We start from the raw sequence: 13,223 nt of genomic DNA, 5'->3' as shown, positions 1-13,223 counted from the left end.
TGGAGCTGATTGTGGCCTGGGCAAGTCTTAGAAACCCAAATGTATACAGTGGTACCTCAGGTTACAGACACTTCAGGTTACAGACTCCGCTAACCTAGAAATATTACCTCGGGTTAAGAACTTTGCCTCAGGATGTGAACAGAAATCGCGCGGCGGTGGCAGCAGCAGGAGGCCCCATTAGCTAAAGTGGTGCTTCAGGTTAAGAACAGTTTCAGGTTAGGAACAGATCTCCGGAACGAATTAAGTACTTAACCCGAGGTACCACTGTACTCTAATTGCCAAATGGCACCTTAAACCTAGGTTGCAGTTGCCACAATGGAATGTCTAGGCACCATATTTTGTTTTTGCAGTGCATTATTATTGGAGTAATATAAAGGGAGTTCATGATGGCTGGGAATTTGTTAAGAGGGAGATAGTAAAAGCACAACTTCAGGCAATACCAATGAGACGGAAACATGGAAGGTGCCTAAAGAAGCCAGGGTGGCTATCTAAAGAACTTTTAACTGAATTAAGATTAAAAAAGGATGTGTACAAAAAAAATGGAAAAGGGGGGAAACCACCAAAGAGGAATTCAAAGAAATAGCCAGCACATGTAGACACCAAGTCAGAAAAGCTAAAGCACAGAATGAACTCAGGCTTACTAAAGAGGTTAAAAGCAACAAAAAAGGCTTCTATGGGTATGTCCGTAGCAAAAGGAAGAACAAAGAAACAGTGGGGTCACTCAGAGGAGAAGATGGTGAAATGCAAACAGGGGACACAGAAAGGGCTGAACTCCTCAATGCCTTCTTTGCCTCAGTCTTCTCCGATAAAGAAAACAATGCCCGACCTGAAGAATTTGGAGCAAATGATTCAGCAAAGGAAACACAGCCCAGAATAACTAAGGAGATAGTACAAGAATACTTGGCTAGTTTAGATGTATTCAAGTCTCCAGGGCCAGAGGAACTGCATCCAAGAGTATTAAAAGAACTGGCAGATGTGATCTCAGAACCACTGGCAGTCATCTTTGAGAATTCCTGAATTCCTGGAGAACAGGCGAAGTCCCGGCAGACTGGAGGAGGGCAAATGTTGTCCCTATTTTCAAAAAGGGGAAAAGAGAGGACCCAAATAATTATCGCCCAGTCAGTCTGACATCAATACCAGGGAAGATTCTGGAGCAGATCATTAAGCAAACAGTCACCAGCAAGCCACTCCAGTATCCCTGCCAAGAAAACTCCATGGACAAAGACAACAGGAAACTCCATTGAATGGTGAGAATTGTAGCCCGAAACATCCAGAGAGCACCAGGTTGGCAAAGGCTGTGCTAAGCTGACGTGTTCTTGTTATGTCTCACACCCTTCAAATACAGAATAGCCTGTCAGAACTTCCTGTCTCTCTCTCTCTCTCTCTCTCTCTCTCTCTCTCTCTCTCTCTCTCTCTCTCTCTCTCTCCCACCCACAGGCTTAGAATATAGAAGGGTGGTGTGAAGGAGCAATTCACAAATCTAAATCTGAACCAGGGCTGGGCCCTGGAACCTATTTTCTGTTCCAGGACTGGAAAATACATGTAGCAGAATTTTCATTTGCTTCTATTCTGGGTAAGGAGGAAGCCCAGTCTGATGCAACCTGGGCTTAAATGTAAAGGTAAAGGACCGCTGACAGTTAAGTCTGGTCGCAGATGACTCTGGGGTTGCGGTGCTCGTCTCGCTTTACAGGCCGAGGGAACCGGCGTTTGTCCGCAGACAGTTTTTCCGGTCATGTGGCCAGCATGACTAAGCCGCTTCTGGCGCAACCGAACACCAAAACCAGAGCAGCGCACGGAAACGCCATTTGCCTTCCCACCGGAGCTGTACCTATTTATCTACTTGCACTGGTATGCTTTTGAACTGCTAGGTTGGCAGGAGCTGGGACAGAGCAACGGGAGCTCACTCCATTGCAGGGATTTGAACTGCCAACCTTCTGACCTGGGCGTACGCAGTTCTGAATTTGGTAGGAGGGAAAGCAGGATTCTGCAAACCATTCACCAATGCACAATTGTACAGTTCCTGCTTTCCTGGAAGAGCTACAGGAGCAAATGACAGAATGCTAGCAAGCAAACTGCGGAGTTTGGGATCTTGAAAGCTGCTCTTGCAGAAGTGCTGTTCTAGAGCGTGCACAAGTCTGAAAACAAGATCTATAGCTGCTTGTCCATTGCAGTTTGTTGCCTTGACAGAGTGACGCCAGTTACATACCCTTCTGGGTTTATTTGGCTATGGTGAGTGCCACAGCCAGGAGATCAGCAAAACAAGCTTGGGCTTACCACCCTTCCGACGGGGACTTGCTGGTGCATGAGTCTCCCGTGTGTTAACAGAGAAATCTGAGGGCTCCCTTGGACAAAAAACAAGGATACCAGCCAGGAATAACAGAGCAAAACAGCAGCCAGTAGGCTTGGTCTTTATTGAAGACTGTCGCCACAGGACTCCCACCTGCCACCAGGTGGAACAAGATGGAAGCCCCCAACAAGAGAGAACCCAAACTTTTATTAGCTGCTAATCCCCATGTTACACCCCCCAAACTACATCACTCATACATCACGGTTACATCATGAAAGGGGAGGTCTGGTGGCAGTAATCTGAGCATCCTGGACCCTGCCCCATGGTTCCCCTTGCCCTCCACCAAACACCCATCAAGTGTAAGAAAAGAGATAGTTACATTTCTAGAGAGGTCCTTTTGGAGCAAAGCCACAACAACAACAGAGATCTACGGCAGCATATGTGAAGCTTTCGTGAGCTCGCGTCTCCTTTACCAGAGGCGTAAATAAAATGTGAGCCAAGGTTGGCAGGTGCAGACATGTAAGCAGTGAGGTAGGAGGGAAATGAAATACAGAAAGGAAAAGGGTGGGGACAATTGAGTTAAAGCTTCAATGTATGTGAAATAATCTCAGTGGCCACGTATCGCCAAGCAGGTTTGATAAGAACAGAAATTGTTTTGCAGCACTTTGGAAGGAAACCCCTTCTTGGAGCTTTTTAAGCAGAGGTTGGATGGGCATCTGCCAGGGGTTATTTAGCTGTGATTTCTGCATGGCAGGGGGTTGGACTGGATGACCCTCGGGGTTCCTTCGAACTCTATGATTCTATGAAATGTTAACCTAATGAGCATTTAATTATTTCTTTCTTATCCTGGAGGCAGTTGGAGGATGGATGTAAGCTAACAGATTGAGGTTGAATCCTGACAAGACAGAAGTACTGTTCTGGGGGGACAGGGGGCGGGCAGGTGTGGAGGACTCCTTGGTCCTGAATGGGTTAACTGTGCCCCTGAAGGACCAGGTGCGCAGCCTGAGAGTCATTCTGGACTCACAGCTGTCCATGGAGGTGCAGGTCAGTTCTGTGTCCAGGGCGGCTGTTTACCAGCTCCATTTGGTACACAGGATGAGACCCTCCCTGCCCGCAGACTGTCTCGCCAGAGTGGTGCATGCTCTAGTTATCTCCCGCTTGGACTACTGCAATGCGCTCTATGTGGGGATACCTTTGAAGGTGACCTGGAAACTGCAACTAATCCACAATGTGGCAGCTAGACTGGTGACTGTGTGTGGCCGCCGAGATAATATAATACCGGTCTTGAAAGACCAACACTGGCTCCCAGTACGTTTCTGAGCACAATTCAAAGTGTTGGTGTTGACCTTTAAAGCCCTAAACGGCCTCGGTCCAGTATACCTGAAGGAGCGTCTCCACCCCCATCGTTCAGCCTGGACACTGAGGTCCAGCGCTGAGGGCCTTCTGGTGGTTCCCTCGCTGCGAGAAGCCAAGTTACAGGGAACCAGGCAGAGGGCCTTCTCAGTAGTGGCACCCGCCCTGTGGAACTCCCTCCCATCAGATGTCAAGGAAATAAACAACTACATGACATTTAGAAGACATCTGAAGGCAGCCCTGTTCAGGGAAGTTTTTAATGTGTGACATTTTAATGTATTTTTCATCTTTGTTGGAAGCCGCCCAGAGTGGCTGGGGAAACCCAGCCAGATGGGTGGGTACAAATAAATTATTATTATTATATATTTATTATTATTATTATTATTATTATTATTATTATTATCCTTGTTTCTATAAGTATTGTTGGCCTTCTGTCGGCTCTTGATGACGCAGCTGTTTAGGCCATACATTCCCCACCTGCTCCCTCCTGTGGCAGTGAGTTCCATAGTTTAACCTCCGCCCGGCTCAAAGAAGCAGCACTTCCTTTTTACCAGCCCCGAATATTCCAACATTCAACTGCACTGAATTCTAGTGCATTGACAGAGGGAGAGAAACGTTATCCGCTTTCTCTATGCGGCGTATAATTTGATATCATGTCGCCTCTTAGCTTTTCTCCAAACGAAAAAGTCCTTTCTTCGCACGGGAGTCGCTCCACACCCTCCATCATTTTGGCGACCAATTTCCAGCTCCAGAATACAGAGGTGCCTTGGTTCTCAAGCTTAATCCGTCCCAGAAGTCTGTTCCAAAACCAAAGCGTTCCAAAACCAAGGCATGCTTTCCCATAGAAAGTCATGCAAAGCGGATCAATCCATTCCAGACTTTTAAAAACAACCCTTAAAACAGCAATTTAACAAGAATTTTGCTATCTAATGATACCACTGATCCATAAAATGAAAGCAATAATCAATATACTGTACTGTAAAATAAATAAGACAGTATTGTAGATGCTGAAATTTTTTTTAAAAAGATTTTTACTGGCTCTGATGATAGTCATTGTTTGGATGGGGGTACTTTTATCCATTTCCGCAGTCACACAATCAATCAATCAATCAATCAATCAATCAATCAATCAGCTGAACTGGGTTCCACCCAGTTACAAGAACAAATGAACCGAAAAAACCTCAAAAACAAAAACGCAAAATCAATAGCAAAACCAAAAGCGCCAAATAAAGTATCATTTCCGAGGGATCCATGCCGTGGAATTTCCAGATCCTTTCTTCCCTGGGGATCCCCGGCGTGGCAGCATTGGCCTGGGCCAGTGACGTCACGGGGGTTCCCTCGGTCCGCGCGCGGGGGCGCCCCTGGGCGGAGGGGGCGTGGGAGGAAGAGGCGGAGGAAAGAGGGGGCGGGCCACGCGTCCCCTCGCTCCGCCTCCCCCGCGCCCGCCTTCGCTTTCGCTTTGCCGCCGGCTGCTCCTGCGGATCCGCCCGCAGCAGCGGCTGCTGCCTCGCCGGGGAGGTCAGTGTCGCGCGCGGCCGGGGCGCGCACCCAGATCCCCTTCCAGGGGGCACAGAGGGGGGAACCCCCCCTTTACCCCCCAAGGGGGCGAGGAGGAAGGGAGGGGAGGGGGTCCGCAGCAGGGGGTGGGGGAGGGAAGCTTCGAGGGTGCTCTTTCTGTCAAGCGCGGGGCGCGCGGGGTGCGGTTGCGCGCGATCCGCTCGGACGGGATGCGCATTTTGCGCGCGCGCGCAAGGAAGGAAGGAAGGAGCCGCGTGCGTTTTGCTCCTTCGGGCCGGGAAGCTGCGCTTCTCCCGGGATCTCTGCGGCGGGTCTTACTTCCGTGCAAAGTTGCCTTCTCAGCTCCCATTCAAATCCCATTAAAGGGATCTTCACTTTAGCTGGATCTTTCTATTATTATTTTTAAGCTCCCCTTTCCAAAGTTCGCCTCCTTCCACGCTCCCCCTGAAGCTTCTCCTTTCGGGGCAGGTCTTCTCGGCCCCGATCCCCGCCGCGGACCCGCCTTTGCCCCTGGCTCCTTACTTTCCACCAAGTAGCCAACACCCCTGGCGGTTGTGAGCAAACCCATCACCAAAGCCCCGGGGTGCCCCTTTCGGCGAGGTTTGCAACGCGGAACGCGCTTACTCGGGAGCAAAAGCCTCGTTGAGCACAACGGGACTTACTTCCGAGCAAACTGCTTAAGAGTAGTTACAGATAGGTAGCCGTGTTGGTCTGCCATAGTCAAAATAAAAAAATTCCTTCCAGTAGCACCTTAAAAACCAACTAAGTTAGTTCTTGGTATGAGCTTTCGTGTGCATGCACACTTCTTCAGATACACTGAAACAGAAGTTGCCAGATCCTTCTACATAGTGAGAAGGTGGGGAGGGGTATTACTCAGAAGGGTGGTGGGACTAAGCCATTTCTCACCTTTTCACCCCTTGCCTTTTCCTGTAAGACCTATTACAGTCGTTAAGAGTCGTCAACAGGCTCATCTCAGCTATCTGCCAATCTCCCATTCCCACCACCCTTCTGAGTAATACCCCTCCCCATCTTCTCACTATATAGAAGGATCTGGCAACTTCTGTTTCAGTGTATCTGAAGAAGTGTGCATGCACACGAAAGCTCATACCAAGAACTAACTTAGTTGGTCTTTAAGGTGCTACTGGAAGGAATTTTTTTATTTTGCTTAAGAGTAGGATTGCGCTGCAGTCTGTTCTTTTGGAGCGCCTGGGGGTTTGGGAGACCATAATTTTGGGGGGTGTCTGAATTTCAGATTTGCGGGTACCCTTTGCCCAGGGGTCCTCTGCAAGGGTGGGGGGCAGAGAGGCTGCCAGGCTGCGTCTCAGGCAAGGGCTTGCTTATTTCTGTCCTTCACTTTGTCCATGCTCAGAGGCTATTTGGAGAGGAAATCGCCTGGCGAGGAATGGGGCCGTGCAGGAGTCAAGGTCATAGTTTGGGGCTGCCTTGGACTCTCACCCTTGGCCCCCAGCCAGCCAGTTTACCAAACATGCCATTCTAGCTCCAGAAATAATATTTGTCATTTAAAAAGACCCAATTAAAAAAAACGAGGCTTTGATGAAATGGCATCAGCCTAGCGGAGCAGAATTTGTGTTTTTATTTCCTGTTTTCACCCCTTTTTTGTAGTAAAGGTAAAGGGACCCCTGACCATTAGGTCCAGTCGCAGACGACTCTGGGGTTGCGGCGCTTATCTTGCTTTATTGGCCAAGGGAGCCGGCGTACAGCTTCCGGATCATGTGGCCAGCAGGACTAAGCCGCTTCTGGCGAACCAGAGCAGCGCACGGAAACGCCGTTTACCTTCCTGCTGGAGCGGTACCTATTTATCTACTTGCACTTTGACGTGCTTTCGAACTGCTAGGTTGGCAGGAGCAGGGACCGAGCAACGGGAGCTCACCCCGTCATGGGGATTCGAACCACTGACCTTCTGATCAGCAAGTCCTAGGCTCTGTGGTTTAACCCACAGTGCCACCCGCGTCCCGTGTATTTTTATAGTAGTGTCCAAAAAATGTATTTCTTTCATAGATTAGTTCATTGTTAGGTTGATGGTGGGGTGAAAGTCATTGAATGTCTGGTGGAAGGTGTCCAGGGTCTGTTGACCATGTGTCCAGATAATAAAAATATCGTCAGTGTATTGCAGGTGTTTGCCTGCCACCCCCCACCCCACCCCACTACTCCTTCTCCTGAAGGGGGTCCCTGGACTTGTGCCCTGGAGTCCTGCTCCGATGGGACCAGCACCCAATCCTTTCATTTTAAACAAAAAGCTGTACTCAAGGTGCACCTTGCAGAAAGTGTGCTCTCTGACCCCCCCCCCGACACACACACACACACACACCATGAATCAAAAGAGTACTGGAGTACTGTGTCCAGTTCTGGGCACCACAGTTCAAGAAGGACACTGACAAACTGGAACGTGTCCAGAGGAGGGCAACCAAAATGGTCAAAGGCCTGGAAACGATGCCTTATGAGGAACGGCTAAGAGAGCTGGGCATGTTTAGCCTGGAGAAGAGGAGGTTAAGGGGTGATATGATAGCCATGTTCAAATATATAAAAGGATGTCACATAGAGGAAGGAGAAAGGTTGTTTTCTGCTGCTCCAGTGAAGCGGACACGGAGCAATGGATCCAAGCTACAAGAAAGAAGATTCCACCTAAACATTAGGAAGACCTTCCTGACAGTAAGAGCTGTTCGACAGTGGAATTTGCTGCCAAGGAGTGTGGTGGAGTCTCCTCTTTTGGAGGTCTTTAAGCAGAGGCTTGACAACCATATGTCAGGAGTGCTCTGATGGTGTTTCCTGCTTGGCAGGGGGTTGGACTCGATGGCCCTTGTGGTCTCTTCCAACTCTATGATTCTATGATTCTATGAAAAGCCAGCTTCTTATGTGTGGCACTGCAAAGGGGGTCATTGGAAAAGGATCTGAAAGTAAAAGTTGCAATATCTGTGCCCTATGTTATGCAAATCAATGGTGCGACCGCATTTGGAATCCTATGAATGATTCTGGTCACCTCGACTCAAAAAGGATATTGTAGAGTTGGAAAAGCTTCAGACCCAGGCAACGAAGGTGATGGAGCGACCATGAAGCAGCGTTTATAACTGGAGTTGTACGCTGCTTGGATATATTTCCCTCCGAGCAAGAGGCACGCACCTTTCCCAAGCAATAAATAAGTGATTGCATGTGTGAGAGCAGTCAGACTTCAGAGTGCCTCTTATTGCTCAATCAATAAATACCAGGAACTTCATGGTGTATATTTGTTTCTGCCAAAGTTCAAAGTCTATAAAAGCTTCTGGGTTGGCTGGCGAAGGGTGTTAGGTAATTTGGGTGTGTGTATGTGAAGATAAACATTTGATTTCCCAAGCATATGTATATTAAAAAAACAAATCTACAAAAGAGCCCAAACAAGTAATTTAAGGCAAAGCAGAATGGGTGGCAGTGGGCTGTAAAACTGTCAGGTATACAAATTTTGGTTGAATCTGCTCGTGATTTTTTTATCTGTGAAAATGAGCAAAACAGGAAGAGCAAAAAGATGGGCTTCCTTTTTTTGAAAAAAAGAAAGGAAAGAAAGTGATACAAAACTTACCAAGTGACATTTTCTTGTATCTGTTTGGGTTCTCTTGGCCAAGGAGTGCTGTGTCAGCCTGAGGGTTACACAAAACTCTTCCCAGAGCAGTGGCGACCTGTGTAGCACTCAGGCTGCAGTTTATCAGTAGATGTTCAGTGTGTCCTGTTACTTGGGGGAAATTTTGTGTGTGCGTATGTGTTGTTTTGGGACTCTTTCATAACCAAGGAATAGTTTCTGCAACTCTTTTTCTCCTCTGCTTCTTGAGGATTTGTGGATCATATGACTTATGGCTTGGAGTTGCCAAGGGACCAGGAAAAGAGCAGCTGGCATGTTCATCTGCTCTTATAACAGCAGCAGCAGCTTAATTGGAAAGATTAGCAGGCTAAGCTTCACCTGTTATGAACACAATCGCGTTCACCTGCTGGTGGTTACATATCCGGTTGCTACTAAGAAAGCGCGGGAGCAGGGTCCAGTGAATACGCCCCCCCAATTTAATAATAATAATAATAATAATAATAATAATTTTTTTTATACCCCGCCCTCCCCAGCCAAGGCCAGGCTCAGGGCGGCTAACAAGCAATAATAAAAAACAAGTTGAATGAATACAACTTAAAAACAAGATTAAAATACAACATTAAAATATTGAAACATTAAAATATTAAAATGCAGCCTCATCACAGGAGGAGAAAGGAAAAAGAAGAAAGAAAGAGGGGGAGGGAATCAAATTGGCTCCAAGCCAAAGGCCAGGCGGAACAACTCTGTCTTACAGGCCCTGCAAAAAGAAATTAGATCCTGCAGGGCCCTGGTCTCATGAGATAGAGCGTTCCAACAGGGCCAGTGTTGAAAAGGCCCTGACTCTGGTTGAGGCTAATCTAACTTCCTTAGGACCCGTAGGGTGTTGCTATTTATGGACCTTGAAGCTCTCCGTGGGGCATACCAGGAGAGGCGGCCCCATAAGTACAAGGGTCCTAGGCCGTGATTTTCACAAATTTATAAACAAACAAACATACATAAATCATAATCTTATTAAAACTAATCTTATTAACATTGTTAAGTGACTTCCTCGTTTTCTCCTAGTTGAATTTCAGTATATGTCATTTTCCAAATCCAAATTCTTATATAATTAACTTGATCGCTTAACCTATTTTTTTCATATTCATTCAGCATTAAACATATTAATTCATCATATTACATATTTAAATCCTAAGCCTATCTGGCAAATGTAAGCTTTTTCCAATTAATTTAACTTAACATATTTAACTAAATAGTCGTTGAATTTCATCCATTCTTCCTGATACTCCTCCTCCTTCTGGTCACGGACTCTTCCAGTTAGGTCGGCTAGCTCCGAGTAATCCATCATCTTCATCTGCCATTCTTCCACAGTTGGCACTTCTTGCAATTTCCACTTCTTAGCTAGTAAGATTTGCGCAGTGGTTGTGGCATACAAAAATAATTTAACATCTTTCTTGGGCAATTCCATACCTGTTATTCCAAGAAGAAAGGCCTCTGGTTTCTTTATAAATGTCTATTTCAACATTTTTTTCAATTCATTCTAAGTCTTTTCCCAGAAGTCTTTCACCTTTGGGCAGGTCCACCACATGTGATAAAAGGTACCTTCTTTTTCTTTACATTTCCAACATAGGTTATCACAGTTATGATAGATCTTTGCTAGTTTAACAGGAGTCAAGTATCATCTATACATCATTTTCATTATATTTTCCTTTAACATTGTACACGCAGTAAACTTGACCCCTTTCTTCCACAATCTTTCCCAATCCTCAAACATTATGTCCTACATCTCTTGCCCAATCAGGGCCCAGTGAATAAGTTGGCAACCCACAGAGGGGTTTCCAAATGCCCAAGTCATCCACGAGTGTGCAGTTCTGCGCACGTAGAAAGGCTCGTGGCAAAGGGAACAGTCTCAGGCATCTGTTCCTGAAGATCTAGGATGCTAATAATAATAATAATAATAATAATAATAATAATAATAATAATTTATTATTTATACCCCGCCCATCTGGCTGGGCCTCCCCAGCCACTCTGGGCGGCTTCCATAGAAACCAAAAATACAGTAAAATATCACACGTTAAAAACTTCCCTGAACAGGGCTGCCTTCAGATGTCTTCTGAATGTCAGGTAGTTGTTTATCGCTTTGACATCTGCTGGAAGGGCGTTCCACAGGGCGGGCGCCACTACCGAGAAGGCCCTCTGCCTGGTTCCCTGTAGCTTTGCTTCTCGCAGTGAGGGAACCGCCAGAAGGCCCTCAGAGCTGGACCTCAGCGTCCGGGCAGAATGATGGGGGTGGAGACGCTCCTTCAGGTATACTGGACCGAGGCCGTTTAGGGCTTTAAAGGTCAGCACCAACACTTTGAATTGTGCTCGGAAACGTACTGGGAGTCAATGTAGGTCTTTCAAGATCGGTGTTATATGGTCTTGGTGGCCGCCCCAGTCAATAGTCTAGCTGCCGCATTCTGGATTAGTTGTAGTTTCCGAGTCACCTTCAAAGGTAGCCCCACGTGGAGCGCATTGCAGTAGTCCAAGCGGGAGATAACCAGAGCATGCACCACTCTGGCGAGGCAGTCCGCAGGCAGGGAGGGTCTCAGCCTGCGTACCAGATGGAGCTGGTAAACAGCTGTCCTGGACACAGAACTGACCTGTGCCTCCATGGACAGCTGTGAGTCCAAAATGACTCCCAGGCTGCGCACCTGGTCCTTCAGGGGCACAGTTACCCCATTCAGGACCAGGGAATCCTCCACACCCGCCCGCCTCCTGTCCCCCAAAAGCAGTTCTTCTGTCTAGTCAGGATTCAACCTCAATCTGTTAGCCGCCATCCATCCTCCAACCGCCTCCAGACACTCACACAGGACCGTCACCACCTTCACTGGTTCTGACTTAAAAGAGAGGTAGAGCTGGGTATCATCCGCATACTGATGAACACCCAGCCCAAACCCCCTGATGATCTCTCCCAGCGGCTGCATGTAGATGTTAAAAAGCACGGGGGAGAGGACAGAACCCTGAGGCACCCCACAAGTGAGAGTCCAGGGGTCTGAACACTCATCCCCCACCACTTTCTGAACACGGCCCAGGAGGAAGGAGCGGAACCACTGTATGACAGTGCCCCCAGCCCCTCAAGACGGTCCAGAAGGATGCTATGGTCGAAGAAGTAAGGAAGCAGAGCGTTCCACAAGCTCCCAGTTTATTTACTGCGTTGATATTGCATCCTTTTCTCCAAGGAGCTCAAGGTGGGATTCAGGGTTATCCTTGCCCCCACAACAACCCTCTGAGGGAGGTTAGGCTGAGTGACTGGCCCAAGGTCACCTGGTGAACTTCATAGCTGAGAGGGATTCGAACCCAGTGCCTCCCAAGTCCTCGTCTGACACACTACCACCACAGTGGTCCTCTGGTGTCTCTGCCTGGGTAGTCCTTTACATAATATGCAGCCAGACATCATGCCCAAATCCTCAGCTGGATAGAGCGTGGTGCTTGTAATGCCAAGGTTGCAGGTTCAATTCCCTTCTTGCACGGCAGCGGGTTGGACTATATGACCTCAGGGTCCCCTCCAATTCTATGATTCTAGCTAATCCCTTCTTGTTGTGAACAAATGCACAGGTTCTGTCTGGCAATACCAGCGAAGCCTCAAACATTTCGTTATTTCCTCTTTTTTAACAGCCTCTAAACTTTGTGGCTCTGTGCGTATAATTTTTATTAAGTTTTCTATTTTACGATTCAAAATGTTCATTCAACAACCTTAAAATATCAATGACTTCCTTTCTTCTCTTTCCATGGTTCATTTTGCGTGGCATAAATGTGTGGAGGACTCCCTGGTCCTGAATGGGGTAACGGTGCCCCTGAAGGACCAGGTGCGCAGCCTGGGAGCCATTTTGGACTCACAGCTGTCCATGGAGACGCAGGTCAATTCTGTGTCCAGGGCAGCTGTTTACCAGCTCCATCTGGTATGTAGGCTGAGACCCTACCTGCCCACGAACTGTCTCGCCAGAGTGGTGCATGCTCTAGTTATCTCCCGCTTGGACTACTGCAATGCACTCTACGTGGGGCTACCTTTGAAGGTGACCCAGAAACTACAACTAATCCAGAATGTGGCAGCTAGACTGGGGACTGGGAGCGGCCACCGAGACCACATAACACCGGTCTTGAAAGACTGACACTGGCTCCCAGTATGTTTCTGAGCACAATTCAAAGTGTTGGTGCTGACCTTTAAAGCCCTAAACGGACTCGGTCCAGTATACCTGAAGGAGCGTCTCCACCCCCAACATTCTGCCAGGGCACTGAGGTCCAGCGCTGAGGGCCTTCTGGCAGTTCCCTCACTGCGAGAAGCCAAGTTACAGGGAACCAGGCAGAGGGCCTTCTCGGTGGTGGCACCCGCCCTGTGGAACACCCTCCCACCAGATGTCAAAGAGAACAACAACTACCAAACTTTTAGCAGCCCTGTTTAGGGAAGCTTTTAATGTTTGATGTATTATAGTATTTTAATATTTTTTTGGAAGCCGCCCA

At 47.7% G+C, this 13,223-nt stretch overlaps 1 protein-coding gene across 2 annotated transcripts in view; it reads left to right on the top strand.

Moving 5' to 3' along the window:
• Nucleotides 1-5,077: 5,077 nt before the first annotated feature.
• The window catches only part of RBCK1 (RANBP2-type and C3HC4-type zinc finger containing 1), a 31,913-nt gene continuing 23,767 nt past the window's right edge, over nucleotides 5,078-13,223 (top strand). Inside the window, exon 1 of one of the 2 annotated variants that reach the window (XM_082226163.1) lies at nucleotides 5,078-5,158. The gene's annotated coding sequence lies outside the window, so the exon portion shown is untranslated. Of the gene's footprint in view, nucleotides 5,217-13,223 lie in introns of both variants that reach the window. The other variant, XM_082226164.1, reaches the window with a different exon arrangement.

Source organism: Podarcis vaucheri, assembly GCF_965113315.1.
Source record: "Podarcis vaucheri genome assembly, chromosome: 6".
Lineage (NCBI taxonomy): Eukaryota > Metazoa > Chordata > Lepidosauria > Squamata > Lacertidae > Podarcis > Podarcis vaucheri.
Note: the sequence above shows the minus strand (reverse complement) of the source record. Positions and strands in the feature narration are given on the sequence as shown.